This window comes from Pinus tabuliformis, chromosome X, assembly GCF_031772625.1.
Source record: "Pinus tabuliformis cultivar Carrire ecotype Pingquan chromosome X, CPIR1, whole genome shotgun sequence".
In the NCBI taxonomy this organism is placed as follows: domain Eukaryota; kingdom Viridiplantae; phylum Streptophyta; class Pinopsida; order Pinales; family Pinaceae; genus Pinus; species Pinus tabuliformis.
The window spans coordinates 774,684,327-774,700,607 of NC_142308.1; the positions used below are offsets into that span (position 1 = coordinate 774,684,327).

A 16,281-nucleotide genomic window follows, 5' to 3' on the forward strand; every position below is an offset into this window, starting at 1 on the left:
ATCAAATACCACTTTAAATCATCATTGTCATGAATATAATAAAAACCTTAACTGAAAGTCATATCCACTCAAAGTGTCTTAGAAGCTACTAAATCACATCACCTTGAACATCCGCTCAAAGGCCTCAACAAAAACCTACATTCCATGTACAGTGATGTGTGGTTTAACGGGAAGTCTACTTGGGTGAAGTTTAAGAGACCATGGTTCAAATCGCATTGAGTACATGACCTGCTCTGGTGGCGTCTTGAGAGCAAATTCCCCACCCCCGCCTTGGCGACACAAGAAATCATAGGATCTTAGTATATCAACTTGCAGGTAGTTGGATGTACTCTTGGTGTTATAGTCGCAGCTACGAGGATTGATCCTGGGTCTCCCATAGATTAGGACTGGCAGTTACCGATTCACCATGTGGTTAAAAAAAAAACCTACATTCCACACAACAAAGTCAAATAATAACCAATATGAGTGTATGTTGGAGAAGGTATAAATTTGACGGCAATAAGATCCACCACATTATGTTTTATATTTACAATTTTATTCTTTATTATATGAAATAGTAAATAATATATAATTCCTTTATGCGTAATTTTATAAATAAGATTATTTATTTTTATTAATTGAATTATATTAAAATATTATTAGAAATATAATTTGTTTGTGTTTATTTTGGAATTGGATTTTCATAATTTTAATTTAATTATTACTAATTACATAATAGGTTTTAAATATTTATAATAATATGTACAAATTAAAGATTGACATTGTAGTGCCCCACTCTAGTTGACTGATAGTGATATGAGATTAATATTTGTTTAACCCTAAGGCCCACACTTTATTATTTGAGGACATCAGTTTGAGGATCCGGACACATGAATCTATTATTATTGGTTGTGATATTAGTGGTTGTGATGTTTATGTATGATCTCCATTGATATTATGATGAAGATAGCATTAATGGTTATGCATGTTCTCTATTGATATTAGGATGATTGTGGCATAAATGGTTATGTTTGTTATCTATTTGATGTTATGATGTTGATAGCTTTGATGAAAATGTATGCTTCCATTGATGTTATGATGATGATAGCCATGATGTATGTGTCCCCTATGTTACCTACTTGCATTAGTTCTGTTTCACAACGAACAAAGTTGTGAATGACCAGGTGATGGTAATAATGCTATTATGACAATAACTAACACTGAGAAACCTTGTTACTGATTATTATTGAATATGGCAGGAAACCACCAGAGGCACTCGAACATGATGAGTTGATGACACCTGGTTTGATGAAAATTTATATTATTTTATCTTTGAAATTCTAACTCGATTTTGAAACCTGCTATATATGTTTATCTATATTTTGATGATATGTTAATGGTTGCAGGCACATATTAGTTTTTTGGCCGAATGACTCACATATGGGTGATGGGGTTGTACAATTGGATGGAACTGCACGGGAGGGGTGGGACAGTGTCCCTGATCTCACCCACTAGCACTCCCACCGTGACTTAGGCTAGAAAGGTTGAAACACCTTCGCCTTGAAGATCACGATGTCATGAGGGTAGGTCCTAAAGTTGGTTTACTCATGAGGATTTTACCAGGGGGCGTGCATCAAGGTGGATTCCTTGATCCCCAATACCATTAGTCTCACTATAGCAGGCGACATAAGAGATTATAGTGGTCTCTGTTGTGGCACCTATACTTTCCCCTTGTAGCCACTGAATGCTTGAAGGGAAACTGGCGTGGCACCCTTGGAACTTCAAGGGAATTTCTTGAAGGGCACAACCAACTTGGCACCCTTGGCATCGCAAATAAATTGTTAGGCATGACACCCTTGAAACTTCAAGGGAAGTTCTTGAAGGGCGCAATCAAACTTGGCACCCTTGGCATCAAAAATAAATTGTTAGCTGTGGCACCCTTGGAACTTCAAAGGAAGTTCTTGAAGGGCACGACCAAACTTGGCACCCTTGGAATCATTAAAATTAAATAAATTAATAAATATAATCAAGAAATGAAAACTAGGTAAAATTACATCAAGGGTAAATGATGTTAGAAACCAAGGTAATTAAATCAAGAATAAAACTTGGGTTAAGAGGATCATGGAAAGAAATAAAATATTTTATCTTAAAAACTCTACCCTCCCCATGTTGGAAAATATTAGGTAGATTATGTAGTTTAATTAGGTAAAAAAGGGAAAGAGGGACATAAATATAAGGATAAAGATTAATCATAAACTAGTTAAACCTAATTAAGAGAAGAGGAAGGTGAATTAAAATAAGATTAATAAATTAAATTTTAGAGAAATGTAGAGAACCTCCATGTGGCAACAACCAACATAAGAATATCCAGCTAAGAGATAACTTGAGTTAAATTAGGGAGTAGATAGGGGATCAAATCTTGACTCATTAATTGATTTTAGTAATGAACACAAATTAAGGAATAAAAAGGGGGATCAAGAGGCAACTAGGAGAAGAAATAGGAATCTTGTTGAGGTGAGGAAAATATTAGTTTTAAATTAAAATTTAAGTAAATAATTTTAAAGACCCTTGATGAGAGAGTGACACATGGGTGGGTGAATAATAAAACTATTGAATTATAAAAAAGTTAATAATGCATGACATGCCAAGTGTCGCCTATGAGGAATCCTATAAAAGAAGGGGCAAGCCATGGGAGAAGGGACTTTTGGGGACCCTATGGTTGGATGGATGAGACTATGTCAAAGTCGTGACTACAAACTATAGTGAGTTTGGTGAGGTAGAGGACTTTAAAGAGGGGACTCTTGAGCCGAGGAGGACTCTCCTCTACCAGCTATTACATTCTTCCATGGTACAACCCCATTACAGCTCGGGGGTACGCGGGGAAGAAGAGTACCCATAGAGTAGGTTGGGAGGTTAACCGGTGGGTCATTGCATTCAGATCAAGTACGTCGGCATTCACACTCGGAGGTGACCAACAACAAGTGAAGACAAGTAACAGCAAATCAAGTGGAATCTCGTCTTCTAGTGAACGGTACATATGTGTTACAATATTCTTTTGGATGATTTCTTTATGGCTTTAGTTAAATATATGTAAATTTTATGATATGTTCAGTGAAATGAAATTGAGGGATGTATTAGATAGTGTTGAATTAAATTCGAATTCCAAATGTTTTTCTCTTCTGGTTGTATTTTATTGTGATTAAAAATAAATAAAAATATACATAGGGTTGGTCCCTACACTTGGTATCAGAGCTTGGTTGAACCCTTGAGACCTATGGTGATCCGAATTTAGACAGGAACGCAATAAAACACAAAGATAACCATAAAGACAGATATGCAGCGGAAATAATACTTCATTTCATTACTGTAAAATACTGAAATATGCTTACAAAAGGAAATGGGAATAAACTAGCTAGGGCGATGGTAGCTTATCTCTGAGAAGTGATGTGGCAGCTACATGCCTCTGAACTGTGTTACAATGAGGCTCGAAGGCCTATTTATTGTTGAGAAACAATGGAAAACCCTTCACATCCCGAAACCTAACCCTAGAAGATGAAACGCCAAATTGTGGGCCCCGTTTGGGTAAATTGGTACATCAATTTCCTGGGGTTGTAACTTTGGCATACGATCTCCGTTTGACGTGTAAAATAGCTCATTAGAAAGATCTATCCAAGCACTACCACTTTGGGAGGCAACATGGGTCCATAGACCCATGTTGCCCCAGATTTCCCAAAAAACGTCGTTTAGGGCCTCAAAATGGCTCCGGAAGTTCAGGACCCGAAAGACTGCTAAAAATAGTAAACTGTGCTACAATTTAGGAAATTGAAAAAGCTGAAAGAGACAGTTGTGGGGGTCCTAATGGAATAGGTGGGTGGCCACCAACATCCACCTGGATCATTCCTCCCCCCTTAGGAAGCAATGGTCCCCATTGCATTGAGTTCCTCCCTGAGATGAGGAAGCTTCTGCTGAGCTGGGTCTCTGGTGAGTTGTTCTTCAATCTCTGATGTGTCCAGAAATGGTGGGAAGCATGGTCGACGACGATCCACATTGAACACTCGGCGCAAGCCAAGGAATGGAGGAATGCTGTGCTTCAAAGCATTGTTGCCCATAGCCTTGGTACTGGCGTAAGGACCATGTCGGAGTCGCCTGAGTTTCTGATGGGTTCTGGTAAGGCGTTCTCTCTGCAGATGTAACCAAACTTTGTCGCCCACCTGAAACTTGTGTGGTACCCCTGTGGGTGAGGAGAAGTTGTTCCTGTGTTCTGTCATGACCGTATCCCTTTGCTGCTGCTGCTGCGTGGAGGAACCCTTTGCAAGGTTCATGGATGTAGCAACGATCTTCCCCTTACTTTGGGAGTGAACCAGACAGATGAATTTCGTGGTCTGGGAGATGAGCTTGCTGCCTTTCTTAGCGGTGATCAAAGATGTGGCGGTAGGTGGGGCTACCTCCAGTGTCCTGTATAATGAATTATTCAAATAAATAATGACAGCACGAGGCCTGGACTCATAAACAACATGTCGCCTCCACAAGTATGGCTGGCTTAATAATACATCACAAACATCCAGAGGTGTAACATCACACAATACCTCGTCCGTGAAGGGTTTGATGCTATAGGGAAGGCGGCACTGCTGGCGAACTTTCAGGTCTCGTCCTTTGTGAAGCCACCTGATACTGTACGGCTGCGGGTGCGGTGTAGTCGGTAGACCCAACCGCTTCACGACCTCTGCTGAAATGAGGTTCTTTTGGCTGCCACTGTCAACAATGAATTGCAGCGGCGAACCCTTCACCCACATCTGTGAGTGGAAAGACGCTCCCCCTCTTCTGGATCTGCAGGTTCATTCTTCTGGATCTTGGCAGTGGCAATAGTGGCGCTGGGATCCGCATCAATGATCTGCTTCCCTTTGCCATTCCACTTGTCAGGTTCTGGCTCAGGGTCAGAACATGCATCTGATTCGAAAGCCTTCAACTCGGCCACCAGCGACTGCTTGGTCTGACACTCACTTGTGTTATGAGTGGGACTCTTGTGGAACTCGCACCACTTTCTTGTGTCCTTCTTCGGCTTTGTGGTGTTGTTATTTTCTTGCGGCCTTGACGGGTTTTCTTGGGTCACCTCGCCTTGGCTTTGTCCTTTGGGCTTCGGATTTGCAGATCCAAAGTCTCGCTTCTTCTGTTTGAACTTTTACTCGATTTTGACAGCGTATCGGTATGCTGTGCCGAGTGAGGAGATGTTCAAGAACCCCATCTCTTCCTCGATGTATCGGTGTAGGTAGCCGCGGTATTTGAGTACCAGATGCAGCTCAGAATCTTTGATACCCAACTGTGTGCGAAGAGTATGAAAAATGTTTGTGAACTCTGGCACATCTTGGTCTCGTCCCTGCCGCAGTGTGGTCCATTTGATGTATTTGTCCTCATAGCTTCCGACAGGGCAGTACTGCTCCTTGATGGCATCCCGGAAGTCATTCCAAGTGGGTGCGGCTGAAAATAGTGAGCCTGTACTTTCATCCTTTTGCTCGCAGTAGGTTTCCCACCAGTCCTTCACGTGGGGGGCTGCTTTGAGAAGAGAGAAAACAATCTTTTCCCGATTTGAAAATTCATGAACATAAAAATACCCATCTAGCATATTTAACCATTTATCTACGACATCTGCGTCTATTTTACCCTCGAAGATGGGGATTTCAAAATTAACTTGTACCTTAAACGGTGTGGTGTTTCCAGAGTAGCTGTTGGAAGCCAATGCGTCACCTCTGGGTAGCCGCTGAAGGATCTGCGCAAAGCTATCCATCATTGCGTTCCTTTGCCGCTTGAGCGCTTCTTCGAGCAAGATTTTGATAGGATCTCCTGCCCCCTCGTCTTTCTTCTCATCTGCCATGGGAGGCCGTCAGGATTTGCGAGGCTGGTCTTGCAAAGGTTCGACCAGTTCAAGCCCTAACTCCTTATATCCCAACCTCGTTGGGGACATGCAAAGAAAAACAGAGAAAAAGCAGACCGCTCTGATACCACTGATCCGGATTTAGACAGGAACGCAATAAAACACAGAGATAACCATAAAGACATATATGCAGCGGAAATAATACTTCATTTCATTACTGTAAAATACTGAAATATGCTTACAAAAAGAAATGGGAATAAACTAGCTAGGGCGATGGTAGCTTATCTTTGAGAAGAGATGTGGCGGCTACATGCCTCTGAACTGTTCTGAACTGTGTTACGATGAGGCTCGAAGGCCTATTTATTGTTGAGAAACAATGGAAAACCCTTCACATCCCGAAACCTAACCCTAGAAGATGAAACGCCAAATTGTGGGCCTCGTTTTGGGTAAATTGGTACATCAATTTCCTGGGGTCGTAACTTTGGCATACGATCTCCGTTTGACGTGTACAATAGCTCGTTAGAAAGATCTATCCAAGCACTACCACTTTGGGAGGCGACCCATGGACCCATGTTGTCCCAGATTTCCCAAAAAACGTCATTTAGGGCCTCAAAATGGCTCCAGAAGTTCAGGACCCGAAAGACTACTAAAAATAGTAAACTGTGCTACAATTTAGGAAATTGAAAAAGCTGAAAGAGACAATTGTGGGGGTCCAAATGGAATAGGTGGGTGACAACAACATCCATCTAGATCATATGGGCCCATGCATGCATGACTAGTTTTGTTCAAAATCTACTACATATATAATGTTGCAATTGCTGTTCCAAACCTGAGCAATGATGATTTTTGTTTTGCACCCTCAGAAATGTTTGTTTTAATTACCATAGTAGTCATTGTTGAATGCTCATGGTGTCTCTCAGTTGAGATAATCGGGGTTTAGAGCGATTTCTGCAATACCTTTGTTATTTTCACAACGTGCATTGTATACCAAAACACAATTCTCAACACCCTGAAGTTATTGGCTTGGCCATGATTGCTTGTCCGTGTATTAGCCTTTTTGTGGTTAGACGTTGCTATTGGCAGTTAAAAGAGAAAAAGTAATTTTGTATGATTTGAGTGTTAGTTAATCATCCTTTAGATGGGCGTCACTTTCATGTTCACCAATTTAACGATAAAAATAAAATAAAAGGGAAAAACAATTTATATTGTGAGGGAATTGGTGGGAAACGAGATCTTAGCGAGGAACAAAGAAAATTAGTATATCCAGAGATCTTTCTCAGTTCAATATTTATATTTCATTTTCTTTCTGAATATTTATTTAGCTAAATAAAATAAATATCATAGAATTTATCTTTAGAAAAGCAACCAAAGGAAGTTTCAAAATCTAAGTATTTGTTTATGTAAATAAATAAATATCATAAAATTTGTTGTCGAGAATCCAAATCTCTAAAAAAAACCAACAACTATGGTTGTGCTTTTCAAGGGAAATCTGACCATTTATTTATGTAAATAAAATAAATCTAATAAAATCTGCCGTGGAGAATCCAAAATCTAAAAGAAAAAGAAAAAAACAGCCACTATGTCTGTGCTTTTTCAACAGAAATATCAAAATCTATCCGAGAGCCTAAGAAAATTCGACCCAACCGTTGGTTGTTGTTTGATCATGGATGTATGAATAGTATTTCCCTTTCCTTCATCAATTCATTAGTCTCCCCCTCAATGTTAATCCACCCTGCATAAAGCCAAATCAGTGGCATGTATCGATTTTGCTAATGAGTTGTGCATATGAACCTGAGATCAATTAACGAATGTATAAAATTCTAGAAACACTCTCCTTAAAAAAGTATGTGAGTGGCCTCCAAAGCTTGATCGTTCGGACTCTTAAATGGATTGTTTTGATGCCATGCATATTGTGTATGTAAAACTGGTAGATTTCGTTTCCTGATGATAGTTGCTTCTTATCACATGGCATCAACTTATTGGGAAAATCATAAATCGTGCCATTAAAATCCTGTAGATAGAAAATAAATTGAATCATTTTCACCCTCAGAAATCTATAATTATTAATTAATTATGCCAAAAATTCTTTGCATCTAAGATTTGGGCGAGATTTTGGAGATCTGAGTGTAATTATTTGACATAAATTGATTAAATTAAATATTCAAATTTCTTGGTGTTTTTGTGATTAAGATGTGGATTGTCTCAATTATCCCAATAAGGATACACCCACTTGATAAGTTCTGGTGGAGATTCTTTTTGTGGTGCAATAATGTTGTCACACATCAAGATTGATTTGAACATTTTCTGTTGTTGAATTGATGTTTGTCACAGTCTTATCCTCCAATGCCCAAGATGTGTTCTCAACGTAATGATGTAGCCCTAGCAACTCGGGAGAATTTACCTAAATAGGTACTGAACCCTGATAATGGTGTTTTCCCATTTTGGTATGCACCACAGAATCCCTGCTAGAAAAAGTTGGATTCTTTTTTTTTGAATTAAAACTGGAATTTTGGCAAAATCTATACAACATGGAGCGTAGATATTCCAATCACAAGGGTAACTGGAATTGGATGCAAACTATACTCTAACGCAGACCTGTCGGGCATGAAACCTTCAACAACAAAGCAATTGATTATAAACCTTATTAATCAAATCAGAGACAAGGTGAAATCCAAAAAAAAATATTGACGCAAATGTCACTAATTTCTTGTTTGCACAATAGAAAAATATATATCCGATATCAATTCCACAAACAAAATAACAATATTTTTAGATAGACCGGATGTCAAAATTATTTCAAAAAGCTAAGTCAAGGCATCAAATTTGTTGACACATTACGCTTTGGGCCTGGGCCATGGTGAATAGGTCCGTTGATTTTGTAAAGCTTTAGTGGAACCTTAATATATATGTAGGCCAAAGTTTGCATTAAAAAAATAAAATAAAAAAAAATTCTGGTGAATAAAGAGTGGGGCTTTGTGGTGAAAATTTCGAGGGGTGACGAGACCATTACTATTCTTAAATGGAAGACCACCAGTGTTGAACAGGGGACGTCATTTACCAATCTCGTTGACATTGGGAGACCATTAACCAAGTGAATAAATTATGCACTCCACTTGGCTACTTTTAATCTGGCAAGTCAATTTAATTTTGAAACTCTTCTGATTTCTCCTAATATTTAGCACATTTAGAACATTTTTACAAACTAATTATCAATTGGCATGCTATAGTTTCTATAGAAGTTTTCCATTCTCCGTAGGCTTTGAAAATACTATATGCTTTTTCTCTATAAAGTGACATAATTACGAAAGAAGCATTGAGGACCATGACAGAGGTAGACAGAGATAAAGACAAAGGCTCAAGTAGAGATGGAACAAGGGAGGCAAGAGGGTGAGATAAGTACCTGGATACCTCTTCAATGTCTCCAAACGATCACAGAGAAATACAGAAACATGGTTCTCAATCACCACCTCATAGAAGTAACGAGCGTGGACCAGACAAGCCCAAGACTACTAATGCTGGAGCTTATGACAAGGTATCTGGTATAAATACCCCTTTCGGTGCTTTTTCTGAAATAAAACAATGCTTATTTCTCACAGATAAGAAACCATTGGTGTTTACCTTTTTTCACACAAAAGATAACTCTCTCTAAACTTTTAGGGTTTATTTGTTTATATTCTCAATGTTAACAGAGTTGCAATTTGTTTTTCAAGGCAAAACCAAAGGCAAAAATGAAGCTGTAACTTTTGAAATCCCACTTTTCAAGCAATCTTCATAAGAGTTGTATGCCTTTTGCTTTGAACTCCTGATATTTTCCCCTGTATCTTCAAGTCCCCAACAACAATGACAATACTAATATTCATCTGAAAATTGTGCGTTGTGCTAAGTGGATCTATTTGTTTCTCTTTCTCAAAATGATCAATATACTATCAGTTTCATTTTCTCTAAGTATGCATATTCAATTCAGCCAACTTAATTGTTTTTCTAAAGGTAAATGAATTTTTTTTAATGAGACAATGGGCTTTGGCATATGAGAAATTTAGATTTTGGTTTTCCTTGCTATCTTGGAAGTATTTCCCTCATCACATGCATTGTACCAGCTTATCAGTTTCAATTCTTAACTTGTATGTCTTTTGAGATTTTGAGGAATATAAGTTGTTGATTTTACTACAGTGCTGACATAACTAGATGCTTTTGAAATGCATTCAACCAATCATTATATTCGTTTGTCAATGACAATATCTCTATTAAAACATCCAAAGCATAGTCACATAGACCCTGGAAACTGTATTGGTCTTAGAAATGGTTACAGGTTTTGGAATGGCACGTTCAATTTTTATTAAACTGGGAAACGAGGCACACACTAAAAAAAAAAAAACAATTACCATAGAATTAAAATATATTGATAAAAAAATTGCATAGTATGGTTACACAACCAATAATTCTCATGATATATTTGAGTTCAGAAAATGATTATTACAAAATAATTGAGTCAAGAGACAAGTACCAAGAAGATTATTGCCTTGTCATGCAGACCTTAAGACATACAATAAAAAGGGGTCAATATCATCAAGCTTAACATTATCATACATTTTTTAGCCTTGCACATTCAACATTACAAATCCTATAAAGTTTTCTTTTGCGTTCCAAATTTCCTTATTCATTTCATAAACTCTATCTTTCACTTCCTTGATGCATTTCAAGTGTTGTCTTTTTAGAAATAACATAATTAATTCCCTGTAGAGTAAACTGATTGATATTCAACAATTTCAACTCATGTCAAATATGCTTATTGTAACCTTTATATTTCTATTTGTTTCTTAATGTATTGAGTTTGGTATTTTTTTATTTTCTAGAAATAAACATTAATTCTATTAATATGTTATTTTCCAGAAATAAACGTTATTACTATTAATATGTTTAGAAAGAGAAAAGTGTAGAAATTATTAAAAGGTAGGATATTTTATGTATGGTTTATAATTTAAATTTTATTTTATAACATTTTTAAGGAATTTGAATTTATATTTTAAAATATGATAGAAGATCACTATATTCTTGGTCCTTGTTTTAAAAGAAGTTGGGAATATTGTAAAGGGCTTTTTATTTTCTCCTATAAGTTTAAAAGCTTTTTGTTTTTTTCCAATAGTTATATATATATATATATAGAGAGATAGCATTAATAACATTTTTAATTTATCAAGCACATGTTTTGAAATATTAATTCCTTTGAAATCTTATTGGATTTTATATTAAAAGATTATTTTCTATATTCTTGCACAGTGAGATGTTATCGTCACCTTACTTGGCCTAATATGTTGGGACCTAAATGCAAAAGAGTTGTTGTAGCTTCACAGCTTTAAATTCCAGCAATATAAATTATTGAATTAATGGCTTATCAATTTAGATAATAGCTATAATAATGCCATACACTCCTAACATCTTATTTTACAACTTGATTAGGAAATTTATAATCAAATGCATTAATGACTCTTTAGTACTATTACATATTCCAATTCTTGGCAAAGTCTTTCCTACCTATAGGCATTCAGTAGTCAATTTCATATTGTTTCCTGCAATCAAAACGAAGTTTCAAATGCACAAACACAAACAGATGAATCTCCATACCAATCTTTAAGAACAAGTACTGCTATAAGATAATCATTAACTTCATACTATAACTTTTGCAGTAATTCATTGCTTTTTATAGTTCAACTACAATGTTTCTAACATATCGGAATTAGTTTCAATATCAGTATGATAGGCCACTGAAGATCTGTATACGGAAAAGAATTTCAATCTTTCTGTACCAGTAGAAATCAGATAATTGGAATCCAAAATACACTCCACCAAAACCTTTGAAATATATATAATATATATATATATATATATATCTATATATATATATATATATATATATATATATATATATATATATATATATATATATATATATATATATATATATATATATATATATATATATATATATATATATATATATATATCCTACAAATTCTTTGAAGGCAACCTCAACTTTCTAGTAGAAGAGCATGAAGAACACTTAGGGATAGTTCTACAATGTCTTAGAGAAAACCAATTATATGGGAAGTTTTCAAAGTGTTCCTTTTACCAAACCAAGATTCATTATCTTGGGCACATTATCTCTGGGGATGGTATCGTATTAGACCCAATAAAGATCGAGGCCATCATGGAATGGCCAACACCAAGCAATGTTCATGAAATACGAAGTTTCATAGGCATGACAGGGTTTTATCATAGATTTGTCGAAGGGTTTTCAAAGATAGCAAGCCCCATTACCAAGATCCAAAGAAAGAATAAGAAATTAATTTGTACTGAAAAATGTGAAGAGGCATTCGAAAGGTTAAAGGTGTTATTAACGGCAACACCAATTTTGAAGGTGTCAGATATGCAACAAGAATTTTTGGTTTGCATTGATGCCTCCAAGGAAGGGTTGGGTTGTGTGTTGATACAAGAAGGAAGAGTAATAGCTTATGCATCAAGGAAACTTAGAACCCACGAAGAAAACTATGCAACCCATTATTTAGAAATGGCAGCAATTTTTTATGCACTAAAGGTTTGGAGACACTACCTTCTAGGAAGGAAGTTTGATCTTAGGACTGACCATTGTGGGCTACAACACATATTCACTCAAGACCACTTAAATACAAGACAAAGACGTTGGTATGAGCTAATTAGTGAATATGATTTTGATATCACTTACATAAAAGGAACGGTAAATAGGGTGGCTAATGCTTTAAGTAGGAGACCTAAGATATTTTCAGTGATTCCCTTAAAGACAAATTTGAGGGAGAAACTGCTTGATTTACAATTTAAAGATACTTGGTATCAAGAGGTTAGCAAAAGTTTGAGGGAGGATGAAATGAGGGTCCCAAAATATGAATAATACTCCCTAGATAATGATGGGCTACTACGATTTCGGGGAAGGATATATGTACCACCGAATGAAGATATACAACAATTAATCTTGAATGAAGCACATCGCGTAGTATACATGGCACACCCTAGTGTTAAGAAGATGAGTGCTGACCTGAAACCACTCTTCTTTTGGAAAGGGATGAAGAAGGACATCGTGAACTTGGTAGCAAGATGCTTAGAGTGTCAACGAGTAAAAGCCGAACACAGACATCCAGCAGGGTTATTGCAACCCCATAAGATACCAAAATCTAAATGGGAAGTTATATCAATGGACTTCATTATGTGACTACCAATGACCTCAGGAAGACATGATTCCATATTTGTAGTGGTAGACATGTTGACCAAGAGTGCCCGTTTTATACCAGTTAAGACTACATAAAGGGCACCAGAGATAGCCAAAGTTTTTATTGATGAGATTATGAGATTGCATGGAGTCCCTAGGAAGATCATATCTGATAGGGGAGTAGTGTTTACAGGAAGGTTTTGGACCAGTTTCCAAGAAGCCTTGGCAACCCAGTTGAACTTCAGCATTGCTTATCACCCTAAGACATATGGGCAGACAGAAAGGACTAATCAATTCCTCGAAGACATGCTTCGGATGTCTGTGATGAAGCAACAAAAGAGATGTGAGGAGTTCATACCCCTCATGGAATTTGCTTACAATAATAGTTATCAGAGTTCCATCAAGATGGCACCATTTGAGTTCTTATACGAAAGACTTTGCAGAATACCTCTCAATTGGGACCGACTAGAGGACCGAGTATTAATAGGACCAAAAGTAGTGCAAGATATGGAAGAACAAATGACTATGATTAGGGAGAGGCTAAAGGAAGTGCAAGATCGACAAAAGAGCTATGTTTATGCTCATCAGGTAGACCGAAGTTATGAATTACGAGATAGGGTGTTCCTAAGAGTAAGGCCCCAAAATAAGCTCTATAAGATTTGGAATGGGAGAAAAATTGTCTCTACGGTTTGTGAGACCTTTTGAAATCTTAGAAAGGAAAGGGTTGGTGGTATATAGGCTTTCTTTACCTCCATCTTTAGCACGTATGCATGATGTGTTTCATATTTATGTTTTGCGTCATTATATTTTAGATCCTCCACATGTTATTGAATTTGGTCATTTGCAAGTTTCGGTCAAGGGAACAGTAATGGCCGAACCAGTTTTCATACTCGACCAGCGAACTTTGCAGATTAGATGATGGTTAGTGGACCAAGTTAAGGTCCACTAACCATCGTGGATGTGGATCGTGTGCCTTCCAATTCCAATTCTTGGGAGAGGCGGCAACCAATTGTGGCGTTTGTAGGAGGTATTGATCTCTGCGATGGAAGGTATGACATGCCCTCCCATTCTCTATTCAGGACCCCACAACATGGTTCCGAACATAGTGGCGATTTCCATCAACCCAATTTCCCTGGTGCCTGCATTGACAAGGGTGGCCCCAGGGAGCCTTGGCATGACATACATTCCAAGCTGGAGGGCCCCGTCGCATGGGACATTCTCTCTAAATTCGAGCAGCGGTGGAAGAAGTAAGGCGAGGCAAATCAAAATGTTTTAGAAGGCAGTGAGAAAGAGAAATACATTTGTCCTCCAACCCCTGTGACATCTGAGAATGATGTGGAATCGTGGAATGTTCAGGTATTTCGATCCATCGATGGGGGCACTGCTTTTGGATTTCCAGAGAGGCCAGAGGAAGCAGCGAAGGCTGGGTTGGTGAGTAGGAAGGACGTGATCGTGGATAGGAGCATTCAGGATGCGTACATCAATGCCATCCGTCGGGCCAACAACTTCATCTACATCGAGAATCAATACTTCCTTGGGAGCTCCTTTTGTTGGAAGCCAGATGGCCCACACATGGATTTGGCAGACATCGGAGCTCTTCATCTTATTCCCAAGGAATTCTCTCTCAAAATTGTGAGCAAGATCCAGGCCGAGGAAAGGTTCTCCGTCTACATTGTGGTGCCCATGTGGCTCGAGGGAATCCCGGACAGCGCATCAGTGCAGGCAATATTGCATTGGCAAAGAAAAACAATGGAGATGATGTATCTTGATATTGCATGCGCCCTCAGAGCAAAACAAATGGACGATGTGAACCCACGTGATTATCTCACCTTTTTCTGCTTGGCCAACCGGGAGAAGAAATTGGGAGGTGAGTACGTGCCCCCGCAAAGCCCCGACGACGATGAAACACACTACAAGAGAGCTCAAAACAAAAGACGCTTCATGATCTATGTTCATTCCAAGATGATGATAGGTAAGTTACACACTAATTCCGTACTTTGTATTTTTATTACTTGTATCATCTCATCCATCTCAAATTATTTTTATTACTTGTTGTATCATCTCATCCATCTCAATTTTTTTTTTTTTACTTGTTGTATCATCTCATCCATCTCAAATTATTTTGATTACGTGTATCATCTCATCCATCTCAAATTATTTTAATTACTTGTTGTATCTCCTCTTCTTCTTTTTTTTACTTGTTGTATCATCTCATCCATCTCAAATTATTTTAATTACGTGTATCATCTCATCCATCTCAAATTATTTTAATTATGTGTATCATCTCATCCATCTCAAATTATTTTAAGTACTTGTTGTATCTCCTCTTTTTTGTGTGACACGCAGTGGATGATGAGTATATCATTGTTGGATCTGCAAATATCAACCAGCACTCTATGGATGGGGAAAGAGATTCTGAAATAGCAATGGGAGCATACCAGCCCCATTACTTAAGGACAACTGGGAAAGCAGACAGAGGGCAGATCCACTGCTTCAGAATGTCGTTGTGGTATGAGCACATGAGCATGCTAGACAAGCTCTTTCTTCAACCTCAAACCCTAGATTGCATGAGGAAGGTGAATGCCATCGCCCAAAAGAACTGGGAGTCATATGCGAGTGAAGAGTTGTATGAGGACTTACCTGCCCACTTGTTGACTTATCCTGTCCTCGTAACAAACGATGGAAATGTGGGTGAGTTTCCCACCTTTACAAACTTCTCTGACACGACGGCTCCTGTTCTGGGCAGGCAATCTGAACGTCTGCCTCCCATCATGACAACCTAAAAGCAACTGTGACAATACAAGTAGTTTCACTTACAATTTAGACTGTCAAAGGATTTGTTTTGTTTGTGATACCGTGGCAAATTTTATGTGTGATTATAGAAAAATGTGTATTGGGTTATACTTGTACTCGATTCCAAATCACGATGAGCATGACCAAGGGCGGTCGTCAAATATGACTAAGTTCTCTTCCTTTTTTTATTCATTCCACCCATTAAGTCGACTTCCATGTATCATTCACCAACTACTTTGTTAATTGTATATTTATATATATTTACCAATTATGAGCATTAAACAAAGTATTTCATATATTCAACTCTGCCCTTACTCCAACACTCATGCATGCAACTCTTTCATATAAAACTACATTGGCATCCCCTGCCCATAGAAGGAGCCTGAGTATTGGTTTGAGTATG

At 37.7% G+C, this 16,281-nt stretch overlaps 1 pseudogene; it reads left to right on the forward strand.

The window, feature by feature from the left end:
• Positions 1-9,263: 9,263 nt before the first annotated feature.
• Positions 9,264-15,868, forward strand: LOC149142176 (phospholipase D alpha 1-like; annotated as a pseudogene).
• The last annotated feature ends 413 nt before the right edge of the window (positions 15,869-16,281 follow it).